At 57.1% G+C, this 14,363-nt stretch overlaps 1 protein-coding gene across 4 annotated transcripts in view; it reads left to right on the plus strand.

The window, feature by feature from the left end:
- The window catches only part of NTNG2 (netrin G2), a 67,848-nt gene that overhangs the window by 15,562 nt on the left and 37,923 nt on the right, over positions 1–14,363 (plus strand). The gene's annotated exons all lie outside the window — the stretch shown is intronic.

The following is a 14,363-nucleotide window of genomic DNA, read 5'->3' on the forward strand; positions in this document are numbered from 1 at the left end:
GAAGCCAGCTGGCCAAAGGGCACACTGTCTCTATCCCTGTCTCTGCTCCAGCCACCATCCAAAATCCTCACCAACAGCTCTGGGGCTGGCACTGGGCTGGGGCTGGGCCCCTGGGGACTGGGCTCCCCACTGGACTGGCTTCCAGGAGCCGGGTGCCCTCAAGGCAAGTCTCGGGGTAGAGATTTCCTGCCTGCATGCTCACCCCGAGAACCCCACTGTGTTCCCTGGTTCTGTTTCTAGCCTTTGGGACTTTTAAACTTGGAGAGGGAGCCAGAGCAGGGACGGGAGAGAGAGAGATAGGGAAAAGCCCAGTAATGTCCCAGGCACCTAGAAGGACCCAGAGGGGAGGGGACCAGCAAAGCCGGAGACCAACCCACACCTCAGCAGCAAAACCCAAGCAGGGGCTCTTCCAGGAACAGTGACTCCCCCCCCCACGCATGCAGTGCACACACACACACATACACACACTGTTGCAAACACTCGTGGGGCTTCCCAGACCACCCCGAGTCCACCCCTGGACCCCTATGGTCCCTCTGGGGGCCCTTCCACTCAGGAAAATAAATGTTTGTCTTTTTGAAACTGACTGGTCCTATTATCTGAGGATTTTTTTGATTTTGCATCTTTGTCTTCCCTCTCCTCAGAGGAGCAACAGCTTACATTAATTGAGTGCCTACTGTATACCAAGCACTTGACCTAAACAAGCTCATTGAACCCTCACAGAAGACTTATGATAGATTCTGTATTTATAATTCTTTTGAATACGAGGAGTCTGAGATTCAGAGAGGTTAAGGCACTTTCCCAAAGTCACACAGCATTGAAATAGAGGAGCTTGGCACCTCTACCTTGGGCTGCCTGGCCCCAGCACTTAGCTGCTAACCAGGCCATTTATAGCCGATGCGAGGCGCTCTGAGCATCTTGGAAAGCGCCTGATGGATTGAGCTGGTTGTCATCCGTGTGTGCGCGTGCGTGCATGCATGTGGCCCTCTGCGTTGGGTGAGCATACTGTCCCTGTCAGCCTCTCCTCCCCCAGCACGCCCTGTCAGCCAGAGGAGGGAGGGCTGGGGAGGAGTGAGTGATGGTGGCGGTTACCCCCCCCCCCCGCCGCCCTTTGAGACATGGCGGAGTCTGCTAATCCACTTATTGGATAATTCGCTTGCATCATGTCTATTTGGCAGCGTGCGCGCCCACGCACCAGCTCTGGGGAAGGCGAGATGGCTTTGCCTGCAGGAACCCGAGCTGTTTTTCTTGGGGAGGAGTGGGAAAAGAAATACACCCAACAATGGACAGTAATGGACCTAAAAATAGAGGGGGAAGGGAGGTGCGGGGAGGGGGAGCGTGGCGTCTGCCTTGCGCTGGGCCTGTCTGCCTGGCACGGACAGCCCACCCCTTCCCTCCCGGGTTGCCCAAATGTCTGGCCACCTCTCAGCCTGGGGGACAGGCATGGGGAGGGCAGGGGTAGGAAGGAGGGCCTGGGGGCCAGGTGCTACTCGCAGATGGAAACCTGTCCTGTGGCAGGGTCCTCGGGGCAGTGGCCCCAACCTTGGCTGCGTACTGGAACCTCCTGGGCAGCTGAACCAGGCTGATCGCGGGACCTACCCCAAGGGTGTGATGCAGCTGGTCTGGGGTGCCCCCAGGTGAGGCTAACCTGAGAACCACTGCAGGTGGTATCGCCACATCAGGAAAGGGGGTTCCTATTTTGTGCCTGTCTCCTGCATGAGCCCTGTCTCCTCACCCCTGGGGCCGCCTTCTGGAAAGTTCCAAACCCAGGTGGGCAGCTGGGACCCGGGGAATGGAGAAGGCTGGGGCCCAGGAGCTGTGCAGACTCGGGGCTCTGCCAGGGCCCCGGCTCCCCGCCCCCACCAGCCACCACACCGTCTCTGGGGCTCAGTCAAGCTCCCAGGTGTTCCCGGGTACAGCCCAGTGTGAGAACCACCATTGTAGCCTTTCCTAGGACTGCACTGGATGCTTCCGGCCTTAAATGTCTTGTCATCTTTTAAATTCCAAGGCCAGAAGGAGAGAGAGTTCATTCTCAAAACCTGTCCTTGTGCCTGGGCCACGGGCGCTCCATTCTTGCTCCAGCCTGGGGGTGCTGAGGGGTGCCAGCTCTCCCCTCGGTGGCCCTCGCCCTCTGTTCCCAGGTTCTTAACCCCTCTTCCCGGAGGAAGGCTGGCCAGCCAGAGTCCGGGCCTTCCTGCCGCTGCTAAAGGTCAAGACTGACGCTGGCTCCAGGCCGCCCCTTTGCCCTTATCCTGCCCTCCCCACCAGGCCCCTGGCCTGCCAAGTGCATTAACTCACCTCTCCCTGCATCTCTCCCTGTGCAAATTCTGCACAACCAGTCTGGCCTTCATTGGCCTTGCTGCATAGGGTACTCCCCTCACAGCCCGGTTGTCTTCCTCCACCTGTCCATACCTCACCCACCCTTCTTGAGGGCCTACCCTTCTGAAATCCCACCTCCCCGAGGAAGGCTTCCTGACCATGCCAGCCAGTTCCCATGCAGGCTTGTCATCTGGGCCATTCGTGGGGACCAAGCCACGGTGGCTTCTCCGGGGTCACCGCAGAGTGCTCAATGCTCTCATAAGGGCTCAAAGTGCCTGGGTTACCAGAAGTGTGACCTTGAGTCAGTGCCTGGCCTCTGGGGGCCTCAGGTCCCTCCTCACCTACGGGGGTGATGGTGAGAGCGGGGCTCGTGTCATAGAATCCGTGCCCTTCCTCAGATCGGCTGCGCCAGGCTCCCAATCCCAAACCTGGCTGGGATCTGAGTCACTGCGGACAGGTTTGGGTGGCTGGCTGGTTTGCTTTCCATCTGGAGCAGAATCTCTGGCCGTAGGGCCCGGGAATATTTGCGTACCCTCCCCTTCCAGGAATTCTGATGAGTGGCCGGGTCGGATCGCTGCTTCCCCAGGACTACTTTGCACACAGAGGACATTCAGAAATTGTGGATGAGAAAATGAATAAGCAGATGAATGAAACCTTGCCGGCTCAGCCTTACCGCTCCCACCTTCCCCGAAGGATTCCTGCACAGAGCGGTGCACCTGTCCCGGTGTGCCCTGTAGTCCTTCCTCTCTCCTGTGTCCCACCCCTTCCTAACTCCTCAGAGACCAGGAGGGAGAGACCCTTGACGGTCTCGGCTTGTGGCTGTTGGCACAGGCCGTCCCCGCCCGTCCCCATCCTTCTGGGTGCTGTACCCACTCGGAGACCTCCTATCGAGTTTGGACGACCCAGATAGGGGACCTGTGGGGGAGGGGGAGTCTCTCTGCAAACCTTAATTAAGCACCTGGCAGGTACCCAGCTCCACCTTCGGGGAGCCCAGAGTGGGGAGCACACATTAACCCCAGAAGTTGCAAAGGAGAACTGAGTGCTCATGGGGGGGGTGGCAGTGGCCTGGAAGGGACGGTCAATCAGACACCCACCGCTCCAGACCCGGGCTGCCCCATCCTGAAAGCCCAGGGCGGGGCATCAGGAGAGCAAGAGGAGGCGAGATGCCTAACAAGGCAGGAAAATGACTTCAACAGGAACATAAAATAGTTTGTAGCGAAAATCCACTGCATTGCCCCTAAACCAGGGGAGGACGGTGTCACAAGAGGCGGGGTTGTGAGCTAGGCTTCCCAGTGAGGTCTTGGAGCTTCTAACTGCGGTTCTGCCTTTTCCTCACCGAGATGGNTCCTGAAAGCCCAGGGCGGGCCATCAGGAGAGCAAGAGGAGGGGAGATGCCTAACAAGGCAGGAAAATGACTTCAACAGGAACATAAAATAGTTTGTAGCAAAAATCCACTGCATTGCCCCTAAACCAGGGGACAACGGTGTCACAAGAGGCGGGGTTGTGAGCTAGGCTTCCCAGTGAGGTCTTGGAGCTTCTAACTGCGGTTCTGCCTTTTCCTCACCGAGATGACATTGGCCGGCCACATTGCCTGGCTAGCCTTGCCTCCTTGCTTCATCTGAAAAACAAACTTCGGAGCTGTGCCTCAGCTCACAGGATTGTCGTGGATAGAGAAAATGAAGTTTTGCGGGAAAAATCGGGATCTCAGCATCTCGTGCCAGCGAAAATACTCAGGGTGCAAGTTGAAGAAAGAAAAATAGGAACAAGGCAGGGAGGAGCAGGGGTAGGTGGCGGGCAGTTTGGGTTTGGACTTTATCGGAAGGGCTAGCCTCTGGGCTCAGCAGGGGAGCCGAAAGCCCGGGTGTTACTGGTGGTTTATAAAGAGTGGGGGGGGGGGGCGGGNGGGGGGGGGCTGGCAGGCAGGGCAAAGGTTAGGGGAGGGGCTGCCTGATCAGGTTTCAACCTCACTCCTCTTGGACCCTCCCCTTTCCGTGGGTGCTGTGCACCGCCCCCCGCCCCCCCTCGGGCCTTTAGGAACCCCTGGGGCCCCATTGTTCTGCTCACCAGCAGGGAAGCCAAAGGCTGCTCCCAGAGAGGAGGAGGGGGCCACTCGAGGCCCTGCCCTCCACCCCCACCCCAGCATTTAAATCCTCTATGCCCATTTTTTTCCCTCCGTGATAAAATATTCATGTCAGCAGAGCAGGCCCTCTTTGGGAAGGCTGCGTGTGTCTAGCTGAGGCTTTGCACAAGCTTTTAATGAGCAGGACGCTTTTCCTACTCTCTAAGCATTTTCTGAGTCCTGAATCAATAATGCACTTTCCTGGGCTTCTCTTCCTCCCTGCACCCCACCCCCACCCTGCCCAGTCTCTCTCTCTCTCTCTCTCTCTCTCTCCCTGTCTCTCTCTCCTTTCTTTCATCCTCCCATCTCCCCCCTCTTTACTTCTCTTTACTTTTGAAAGAGGTGTCAAATGAAAGTGTCGGGCTGCTTGGGTGGCGGGCGTCAGGTGGGGAGTGGGGTGCTCCGAGCCGGAGGGGAGAGCCAGGAGCAGCCGGGCAGCTGGCAGGCAGGCAGTGCTGGGCGGATCGGGCTGTGTCTGTGCGCAGGAGGAGGCGGGGTGGAGCGGCTGAGCCTTCCCGCTGGCCCTGGTGGGGAAGCGTTTGAGCTCCCGACATGGGGGAGGAGGAGAGCTTGGGCGAATCCCGCTTCCCCCGGTTCTTTTTCAAATCAATTAGAAAATGTTTACGGCATAACCAGAGAAAACAGGACCAACACGTAAAAGAAAGGGGGACTGGAGCAAAGAAAATATGTGGAGTGTGAGCCAAAATATATTGCCAAACTTTCTGGGGAGTGAGCAGTGTAGTTTGGCCTATCTAATTCTCATGGTAATGAGTTCCCTGTCACTGGGGGTGTGCAAATGGCAGGGAGCCATTCCTTGTCTGAGACAGATGCCTACCTGTGTCTGGTCAGTTATGTGCTGCCAGGTGAGGGGCTAGGGTGAAAAGACGCCCTTGGGGGGGGCCACAGATCAGCCCAGGCTCTCTTCAGCTGGGATAGAACTTCCCACCCCAAACATTCCTAGAAACCCGGCTGTGGGAAGAATCCACACATGCCCAGGGCAAAACAGAATGTATCCTTTTTTTCTAATGTTTTTTTAAACAGTACAGCCATGCCCCCTTCTCCGTGGTTTCAGTTACCCACAGTTGACGGAGGTCTGAAAGCAGACGATCCGCTCCTGGCGTGTAGTGAGAAAGTCAATAGTAGCCTGAGGCTTTGTCCCCATGCCCTCCCCATGCCCTCGTCACCATCACCGCCCTCACTTCATCTCATCACACAGGGATCTATCATCTCACGTCGCAAGAGGGGTGAGCGCAGCCCAGGAACGTAGGCGGAGAGAGGGAGCCCTCATTCACCTAACTTTTGCTACGGTGTTTGGTTATGGTTGTTCTGTTTCGTTATTAGTCATCATTGCTAACCTCTTACGGTGCCTGGTTTATAAATTAAGCTTGATCACAGGTATGTACATACAGGAAAAAAACAGTGTATATTGGACTTGGTACTATCTGGGTTTTCAGGCATCCCCTGGGGGTGTTGGGAAGTATCCCTTGTGGATAAGCGTGGAGACTACTATCTGGAGAGATGCTCTCGTCTAGCCAGCCAGAGCCCCGACAAGACGCCGCCCAGCCCCTCTGGCTGTTGCGCTGAGGGAGGAAATCGAGGAAATCGGCCCTTCTGCGTCTGCCATTTGCGTCCCTGCCCCTCTGACCGTGGTTTCCCAGCTGACCCTCTCCCGGCCAGTCCTCCAGGGCAGCCTGACGCCCTCGGGTCGGCAGGACATCTTGCTGGCTGTGTCTGGTGGGGAAGCCGGAAGGACAGGACTCCAGAGCTGCTGGCCCTGCTGGAGGCTTCTCCCACACCTGTTAGTAGGCCTACCTGGGTGGTGCTGGGCAGGTCGCTCACCCTCTCTGAGCTGCACAAGAGCAAGAGATTGAGAGAGACAAGGGAGAAAGTGCCCCTTGAGAACACTCTCATGGGATCCAATTGCTGGAGGTGGGAATGCTTAGCAAATACCACTACATGCCAACAGTCATTGCGGGGTATGGGGCAAGGGTGGGCCACACCTGGTCCCTGCTGGCCTAGAGTCCAACCCCAGTCACGGAAGGTTCTGGCAGGAGGTAAATTGTGGGCAGGGTTGTACTGAAAGGGCTCCCTTTCCTCCCAAACAATTTGGGGCACTGGGGCAGTGGAGAGGTGCTCTGGGCAGCTGAAGACCCAAGGCCAGGGCATGTTCAGGGGGTCTAGGGTGGACCTTTGACCAGGAGCTGCCCACTATGGCTGGTCCAGAGTCAAGGTCTGGGGGTGAGCCGGGGGGGGGTGGGTGGTGGCTGTTGCCGTGGCCGCTGGATGCTCATTGCCAGGATGGGTGAGTCCAGGGATGATGCCTTGTCCAGAGCCCTGGCCTTTCCTGTGAGTAGTAGCTGGGCTGGGAAGAAACAGCTCTAACAAGAAACCAACCCCCCCCCCAAACAACCAAAAAAACCCAGCAACAGCAAAAAAAAAACCCACCCCAGCAAGAGAAGCCTCCTTGGCCAACTGCAACTCCAGCCCTGAAATGCCATTTGGGTCGGTTTCCGCTGATTCACGGGCAAGGAGGGGTGACCTTGCTGTGGTCCAAGCTTCAGCTCACACAGAAACCCAAAAGGGAAGGGGAGAGAAACCTGCAGGCAGAGGGACTTAGCAAGGGGAGAGCAACAGGGACAGAGGTCAGTGGAACCTCTGGGTGGGGGGGCGGGGAGTCGCAGGGGGTGGTGGTGTGGTTAGAGACCGGCAGGGCAGCTAGAATTAGCATCTGTTCCCAACAGAATCTCGTTTCCACTTTGTTAATAATTTATCCCCTCTGCAACTTCTCTTACCAATAAATAGGAAATAATTTGTTAGGGAGAATTCCCCCGGCACCCCAGCTTTCTCCCTGGAGTAGAGGGAGGTGGGGATGTACCTCTGTGCCCTTCCTTCCAAACGGTATGAGGGACTGAGGAACATGGACTTGGGGAGGTCAGTGTCAGAGCTCGATCGTTTCGTGAATGGGGAAACTGAGACACAGATAGGGCAAGGCCCCACCAAAGTCATACATGGTGGTTAGGAACAGTTTCCCGAATCCCAGCTCCATGACCCTGTGGGTTAGGGAACTTATTATTGACTTACACACCTGCCCAGGCTGGAAGTTTCCCCCAGAGTTCTAGAAGCATCATGCAAGGTGGAGGATGCGGCTCACTCAGCTGCCGGTTGGCTTCCCCACCTTTGCTCCTCCCTAAGTCCTGTTCTGCAAGAGGGAGCTGGTCCTGCCTGGCCTGACCCTCGGAGCCCCCTGCCCCGCGCCCCTCCCCCTTGGCGCCCCTCGCCACCCCTCCGTAGGGCTCCCCTTGGCCGCCTCCCGCCTCCCACAGGCAGATGCCTCCAGCCGCGCCGAGGTTGACGGGCTGAGCATGAGACAGACAGGTTCAGAAAAATCTGTCAGCTGCTAAACTGTTCCCTGGGCCTGCCCACACGCCTGGGGGCAGAGCGATGGGCTGTCTGCCTCCTGGTGGAACCCAAATCCCAAGGGAGCAGCCCAGGTCTGGGGGCGGCAGTGTCCTTCCCTTTTGGGTGAAGGGCACAGTTTCCTGACTTGTCTCCGAGCCCGACTCCCTTAGCTTCTTGTCCCACCTCGGCCACTGGCAAGCAGCGTGACCTTGAGACCTTGCTCAGCCTTTCCTCATTTCTAGAGTGAGCATTGAAGGACCCCGTCTTCCAGGATAGTGCACGGGCGGGGTGTGGACCTTGCTGTGTGCTTAAACCACAGGGCTGGAGACGGCCGGGATGCTGTCCCTCCATCCGCTGCTGGTGAGCTGGGGCTGTGCAAGGTGCTTGCCACGCGGGAATTCTCATGAGGGCCCGGAGGAGTCAGCCTGCTCATGCCCTGGATTCCATCCACTCCACCAAGTTTTCCCAAGGAGCCCCAAGGAGTGCCAGGGCCTTGGCTGCCATGAGGAAGGAGGCAGATGGGGCCGCTGCCCTCATGGCGCTTCCCCTCCAGTGGAGAAGTTGAGGCTTGACTCAGGGGAAGTGGAGAGACTCTGTGGCTGGGGGGAGCCTGAGTGAGGGCTGTCCCCGCTCATGCAGCCACAAATCACGGAGCCCTTCCCACCATGTTCCGGCACGTGCTGCCCACATTCCCAAAACCCGCCCCATCAGAGTCCAGGGGCTAAATTTCATCTCGACACAGGTTACGATGCACGGCTGGTCCACACACGGCTGTTTATTACTCTTCCCGAAACTTGGTTATGGCTCCGGTGGCCGCCCCTGCACGGGCTCCTTGGTAGGGGCCCGGAGGTCCAAACAGCCCGACTTCCCCTGGGCTCGGTTACCTCCGTCCCTGCTAACGGTCGACTTCCCCACTCAATTATATTTTTTGCCCGAAGCTTGTCTACACTGTTTACAGCCTGGCCTCTGACTCCCAACTGTACCCTTCACACAGAAAATAACATAAGAGCAAAAGCATTCAAGAGACCATTGAAAGGTTTGAAATTCGTGGTACAAAGTGGTTTCTCCATAGACTAGTTCTTCCCAGGCGACTCCTGCTCGGTGTCCCTGTGGGTCTGTTCCACCTCTTTCCCCGGGCGCTGTTATCCTAGCCGCCTGCCTGCCCCTTGCCCTGCACCCCTGCCTTCACCCCTCCCCGTCGCCCCCACCACCTAACCTTTCAGGTGACTTGTCTTTGTGTGTCTGCAGAGACAGGAGAGTCACGCTAGGACGGACTCGGTTCCCCAGATTTCCTTGGCTAGGTCCCACTGTGTTCAGACACCGTGGCGCGGGGCTGGCATGTACTCGGTTTCTCGGCCGGTGAAGAGGAGGTCATTGTAGCCCTGGCCGCCCCGGGGTTGCCGGGAGGACGCCACGCGGAATGGGTGTGCAGTGCCCAGCCCAGCCCTGGCACACGGTTCGCACTCAATGAATGTCACGATCGTTATGCACTTCTGGACCCGCAGTCCCCAAGGCAGTCCGTGTCTTGTGTGAAGCTCTGGTTTTAGCGTTAATGAGCCGGTTGGCCTCAGCCTTGCTTCTTCCCATCGGAGGTTGCTGGGAGAGCCCCTGGGCTAGTGCATTTGAAGCCGCAGTTTCCTAATTATTGCTACGGTTTGCAGATGTTTCCTAGGCATTTCGTACACATTATTTCACATGTTGTTGGATGAGAGACTACGCACTCAGAGAGGTAAAGCAACTTTCTCAAGGTCACGCAGCCTCCAGGGATAGCGCTGAGATTAAACCCAGGACTTTCAGACCCAAAAGTTGGTTTCCTTAAGTGCTCCAGAACAGGGGTTCCTAACTGGGGAGAGGCAACCCCATGAATCCCCAGAGTTTGCATGGAAAATGTGATGTGTTACATTTTCTTTGGAGAAAGTTTCAAAGATTTTAATCAGGGGTATGGTTTTCATTTATTTACTTTTGGGAGAATATTCATGAAATGTCTAAAAAAAATAATTACCGTGTTCGATAATATCAAATGTTGGCTTTGGTATCATCCTAAAAGGTTGAAGGTGGGCCTCTAACACACCTAACTTTCTCTCTGGTTTTAGGCCAGGTATTAGGCACTAGGTATTGTTCGGATTGTCCGTTTCATTATTAGTCTGATCTCATGCAGAGGGGGGAAATGTGCCGACCAAGAAGGCCGGCAGACACCAGACCTCCAGCCTGGCCCTCATGAGCTGTCAGACCGAGGCACAGCACTGGGGGTGGGGGGCTTGGGGTCAGGTGGGCTCCCAACCCCAGGCTCCTCCTCGGGAACCCTCGCTAGGGGAGAACAGAAGGAAAGCGAGAGCGAGAGCAAATGGTGTTTGGGAAGGACCGCTGGCTCAGCGTTGGACAGCGCCTTGAACAGGAGACACACCCCACACCCCAAAATGGTTAATGGAATTCCAAGATCTTGGGGCAGGAGGGCGGTGGAAGGGAGAGGAGAAATAGGAACGAGAGGGAGAGAATTGTGCTGGCGATGGCTCGGGGTTTATTCATCGTGCTTGCTGTTGATTAAGCCCGTTCAGCAGCAGGTGCGGGGCTGGTAAATACACAGGCTGATTCATTAGTTTCTGACCATCTGCTTCCCGGGCCGGGGGGCGGGGGGCCAGTGGGCCCCGCAGGTTATGGCAGCGTGGTGTCGGGAGCCGGGCTGGAGCCCCGTCCCCTGGCGGAGCTGGCCGTGTCAGTCTTGCTGGTGACAGACAGGCCGGCACAGCTGGGGGTTGTGTGGGATCCGACACCCTGTGGCGGGGACCGCCAAGAGGCTGGGCAGGGTGAGGGAAGGTAGGGCAGGGGGATGAAGAAGGACCGGGGAAAGGTGAGGTGTGGGGTGATTCACAGCAGTCAGGGGTTGACAGGAATAATATGAGCATTCAACATGAGATATAGTAATATTCATCCAATTGTCATTATATTAATAACTAATTAATATGATGACAGTCATAACTATAATTTAGTGCGTGGCTGCGGAGATCCAGGCTCTATACAGAGGTTTCACTACGTTGTCCCGGATAAGCGCACTAACATCCCATGACGGGTGATGAGGGAACTGCGTTCAAATATTGAGTCAGGCAAGGAGGGCTTCCTGGAGGAGGTGCATGGGGGAGGGCTCTGAAAACGCTGAGGAGGGAGAGTGGCTGCAGGAACACAAGCTCAGAGGTGAGAGGGGAATGAGTCAGTGAGGGAAAAGGCCCAGCCTTCAGTGCTGGATTGGTAAGAGTTATCCTGGTGGACAAGGAAGCATGATGTCTGGTACCCGTGTGCTCGAAATCAGGCCCCAGACAGAGCTTCTGGGGAAGTCATCAAAAACTCACAATTCAGTCCTGCCCCTCTGAACTGGTCCTCCCACCTTGACCTTCCCCTCACCCCCAGCTTCGGGATGAGGCATGTATTCATTTGCTAGGACCCAGGTGGTATAGACAACAGAAATCTATTTGCTCGTGGCTCTGGAGGGTGGAAGTCTAAGATCGAAGTTTGCTTGACCCTCGAAGACCAAGGTGGGTCTGGTTTCCTCCGAAGCCCCTCCCCCGGGCTGGCAGACGGCGGCCCTCCTCCTGCTTCTTCACTTGGTTTGCCTCTGGGCACACTCGCCTTTGGTGTCTCTCTGTGGATCCAAATTTCCTCTCTTACAGGGCCCCCGGTCATGTTAGATCAGGACCCACCCTAATGGCCTCATTTTAACTTCATCACCCTTTGAAGGCCCTCTCTCCCGCCAGTCATATTCCCACATCCCGAGGTTTAGGGTTTCAACATATGAATTTGGAGGGAGACACAATTCAGCCCCTAACAAGGTGCTGGGGTGGAAGGGGGCCTGGGGGGCGAGAAGAGGGAGATTGCTGGGCGGTGGGTGGGGATGCCAACCTAGGAGCAAACTGTGTCCTCCTGCCCCAGTGTCCATGTGTGAGCTCTGGCGCGTCTCCATCCCAAATGGCATGACCATGCCTGGAGCCGATTCTGCCTATGGACTGAGTGCCCTTCCCCGCCATCGGCAGAGGGACGGGGGCAGGTGCTGTCCCCCACGGGCAGGCTTCCTCCCTCTAGCGCTAGCGGCCGGGCCCTCCCGTCACCAGGCCTAGCCTCTGTAGGCCATTGAGCCATCCCCAGGGGCCTCTCAGCCCCTTCCCATTCAGGGTGACGGTGCAGGGTCACTCTGCTGGAGCTCGACGAAGCTGGGACCCACAAGCTGAGCCAGCCCCTGTCCCTGCCGTGTTGTGTGTGAGGACACTAGTGTTTCAGGACAGCCCTGAGGTTGTCCATGACAGGAACAGCTTCATCCTCAAACACCACCTGCTGTCAAGGAGGCCTGGGCCAGTCCTGCCTGGTCCTGGGCCTCCAGCAGTTTCCCCATCTGCTGAACGAGGGGTTGGACTCGGCGCTATACCCCTTCCATCCCGAGGTTTGCGGGTCCTGAGAATCAGCAGGCTTGGGCCAGGTGGGGTGGCGGTGACACCACAGGGCACCAAGGACAGAGCTATTTTGGTCGAGGAGGGCTTTGTGGAAGCTGCCTCAGTAAAACCCTGGGTCAGCCTGCCCACCGAGGACCCCTGGGCAGCCCGGGAACGTGTCCTCCACTAAAGGGCATCAGCAGTGACGGCCCGCGGCCACCGTGGTGATGCTGGCAGGGGCACCAGCTCAGCCCCCCAGGAGGCAATGCACCCACTCCCCCATGGGAGCTGAGTGGCTCATTTTGGAGTGAGAGACTTTAACTCAGATCCAAGCTGTTTTGTCTCTGAGCAAACCAGAGACCTGAAATATTCATAACAAAGGGATATGAGAGGTCTGGGCACCGTGGTTCTTTGTGACAGCTTTTTTTTTTTTTTAAATTAATAGACGATGTTTTAGAGCAGTTTTAGGCTTACAGAAAATTGAGCTCACGGCGGCGGGAGTTCCCAGGGCCCCCTCGCCTCCCCACGAACGGCTCCCCCACTATTCACGTGCACGCTGGTTTGATCCATTTGCTTCAGCTGATGACCAACACTGACAGTCATTGTGAACCAGAGCCCAGAGTTCCATCAGGGTCCCTCTCAGTGTTGTCAGCTCGGTGGGTTTGGACCAATGCAGTGTCCCGCCTCCGCCAGGACTGTGTCACTGCCCTAGAATTCCCCTGTGCTCCAACCCCGGGCAGCCACTGCACTGGTGACATTTCCAGGCCTCCAGGGGAGTTCACGCAGTGGACGGACACGGGGAATGCATCTGACCCGCCATGGAGGGAGCCACAGCGGGTGCCTGCTGGGCCCGGGAGTGGGCTGCCAGCCTTCTTGGGGTAGGGTGGGAGGAGAGAGAGCAAGCGGAGTCTGTGCCCTGCCTTCTGCAGCCAGCGTCCCCCCCGAGCCTGCCAGGCCTGTGCCAAGGCCCTGGAAACCACACGCCAGAACGATGCACCCCCGTGAGAGGAGCCTGTAGACACTCAGCGTCCTCCTGGGGCACCCAGACTACGCATGAGGTGGGCACAGGCTGCGGGGCGGGGGCAGGCGTGACGGCCACGCTCTGCAGCAGACAGCCCCGGGTGTGGCTCCCAGTGCTTCCTGCTGGTGCTTTGGGCCAGGGCCCCCAACTTCCCGAGCCCGGGTGCCTTCATCCAGAGTGTGGAGCTAATACTCCCATTCTGTGTTTGGAGGTGAGACAGCAAACAGGAGAGAAATGAGATGATGAGGTCTGTAACTGGCATAGCCTGCCTGGCACTCAAATATTTGCCGTGACTTTGACTTGCTCTCCCACCGCCACTCCTTTTTTTTTTTTTCAAGTTTTTTGTTTTAAAGATTTTTATTATTAGAGAGAGCCAGGGAGAGAGCACGAGCTGAGGGGAGGGGCAGAGCCAGAAGCAGACTCCCCACTAAGCAGGGAGCCCAAAGTGGGGCTCCATCCCAGGACCCCGGGGTTATGACCTGAGCCGAAGGCAGACGCCCAACGACTGAACCACCCAGGCCCCCTGTCCCACCGCCACTGCTGTCGCTATAATGATATTGCATTAAAGGGTCAGGAAGGTATCTTGGTGTAGGAGATGTTTAAAGAGTTAAGAATGTGAATAGGAATTTTCAAGGCGGACGGAGTGGAAGGGCACATGGAGGAGAGGGAATACTGTTTGCAAAGGCTCAGAGGCACAGACAAGCTGGGTGTGGAGGGCAGCAGTGCTCAGGTGGGCCGGGCCGCAGGGGGCTGAGAACAGTGGCTGCAGGTATGATGGAAGCAGAGTACTGAAGAGCTGCATTCAAGAGGCGGGACTTCATCCTGCAGGCCGTGAAGGAGCCACGGGGACCGTGGGAGCGGGTGACTAACACCTGCCCTTCTTAATTGTCTGTATTTGGAGTAGGGGCAAGTGCGCGTTTTCTGGGGAAGCCATAGACTTGCATGCCTCTGTGTGCTTTGGGGAAATGGGTACAAATTACCAGCCCAGGGGATGTTGCTGGTGCCCGCACCCCAGAGCACAGGCTCTGCCGACTCCCCAAAGACGCCCAGCGCCCAGGCTGGGCCCGAGGCTCCCGGGCCCCGCCCCGGCCCC

This window comes from Ailuropoda melanoleuca, chromosome 7 (genome assembly GCF_002007445.2).
Source record: "Ailuropoda melanoleuca isolate Jingjing chromosome 7, ASM200744v2, whole genome shotgun sequence".
NCBI lineage: Eukaryota > Metazoa > Chordata > Mammalia > Carnivora > Ursidae > Ailuropoda > Ailuropoda melanoleuca.